The following is a 1924-nucleotide window of genomic DNA, read 5'->3' on the forward strand; positions in this document are numbered from 1 at the left end:
TGCAATGTAGTCACACCAAAGTGACATCATATATGTATAAATCCCCTCTTGCTGGAGAGAATCTCAGTCTCATCCATATTTTGTATCCCTCCTCATTTATTTCATTTATTTTCCTTCTCTGTGTGTCCACACACACACTTAGTCACACATCTGGTGTCTTTCTGGAACACATATTCATTCCTGCCTTCTTCACTGTCTCACACGCTCACTGTCCTGGGTACATTTGCATCTCTATCAGTCATTCTGCCGAAGTCTCTTCCACACTGAGTTTCTCACTCTTAAATACACATGACCTCAAGTTTGTAATTTCCTACAGATGCTCTCTGTCCCGGGGGACAAATTCTCTCTCCTTTGAGCACAGGGCCATTCTCCAACAGTCTCATTTTCAAAGGCACACACCCACATCTGCAGGCACTCACGCTTTTGTCGACAGCCCCTCCCACACCTCAGGCGTCTCTCTGGTGATCGGAGTAGGGACAGGAGACAGGATGGGTGGAGGAGATACCAGTAAGTCATCTGTCCTCCACCCACATTTTCTTTCTTAATTTGTTTTCTTGAATTTCTTTCTTCCTTTCTGGTAAGCAGGAAGAGAACTCGCTGAATAGCATGGTAGAACTCTTTCCAAGTGTCATTGTGGTGCTAAGGATGAATGAAGGGGAGAAGGCATCGCTTAGAGGGATAATTGGAGGAGACAGAGAAACATTTCACTGTTCCCAAAGAGAAAGACCAGTCTCACTGAACAGCTGCTCTTCTAAGAATTCTTACAACTGGGACATTTTGTTGATATAAGGCACTGTGTCTCTATGAAACAAATTGGAACTCTAGCAGAGAAAACATATCAAATTATTGGAAAGATTCTTGAGTATTGATTTATATCGGGGGTTGACAAACATTCTCTAAAGGGCCACATAGTAAACATTTTAGGCTTTGAAGGCCATATGATCTCTGCTGCAACTTCTCAACTTGGCCATTATAGCTTGAAAGCAGCCATAGACAATACATAAGTCAATGTGTGTGGCTGTGTTCCAATAAAACTTTATTTATAATGCTCATTCTTTAGAACGAATACATTTTTTGCCATTTACTCAAAGTTTCCAAGGAGAGCAACAGTATGAGTTGATAACCAAATTTTTTGAGGTCTTGCTTGGGCAGGGCTAATAAAAAGTTTTTAAAAAAACTTTATTTAGGGTAGGCACATGGCTTTTGCCTATAATCCTAGCACTTTGGGAGGCTGAGGTGGGTGGATCACCTGAGGTCAGGAGTTTAAGACCAGCCTGGCCAACATGGTGAAACCCCATCTCTACTAAAAATACAAAAATTAGCCGGGCGTGGTGGCACACACCTGTAATCCCAGCTACTTGGGAGGCTGAGGCAAGAGAATTGCTTGAACCTGGGAGGCAGAGATTACAGTGAGCCAAGATTGTGCCACTGTACTCTAGCCTGTGCAACAGAGCAAGACTCTGTCTCAAACAAAACAAAACAAAACAAAAAACTTTATTTATAAAAACAGGCAACAGGCTGAATTTGGACCATGGTCTCTAATTTACAGACTCCCGATCTACGCAAATGACATCATGTTTTGCTCTATTTTTTTTTCTTTTTTTGTGATTATGATTTAACTTGAAAATGACTAGATAACTTTTTCATCAAATTTGGAAGATTTATTTATGATTTCTCAGACATAAAAACCTGGATATATACTTTGAGAAAAAATTCCCTTTTGGCTGGCCGTGATGAAAGATAATAGAGAGAATTGTCTGACCAAGTCACCTGACACCTGTCGTGGCTGCCTCCAAGGGCCGGGGTAAAACGAGTGCCAGGGTTCTGCTGTGGGCTGCCAGGGACACCTAGTGTAACAGACCCAGGAGCTCTTTAGGGTCCAGGGAAGCGTAGGTGCCGGCAACAGCCAGGAAATTTCAGGAGA

The 1924-nt window shown here is 42.3% G+C and overlaps 1 non-coding gene across 1 annotated transcript; it reads left to right on the forward strand.

Moving 5' to 3' along the window:
* The first annotated feature begins 1041 nt into the window (after positions 1-1041).
* Positions 1042-1156, forward strand: LOC119619909 (U5 spliceosomal RNA). Its single transcript, XR_005236338.1, has one exon. It is a non-coding gene; the product is annotated as a U5 spliceosomal RNA (small nuclear RNA).
* The last annotated feature ends 768 nt before the right edge of the window (positions 1157-1924 follow it).

Source organism: Chlorocebus sabaeus, chromosome 25 (genome assembly GCF_047675955.1).
Source record: "Chlorocebus sabaeus isolate Y175 chromosome 25, mChlSab1.0.hap1, whole genome shotgun sequence".
In the NCBI taxonomy this organism is placed as follows: Eukaryota; Metazoa; Chordata; class Mammalia; order Primates; family Cercopithecidae; genus Chlorocebus; species Chlorocebus sabaeus.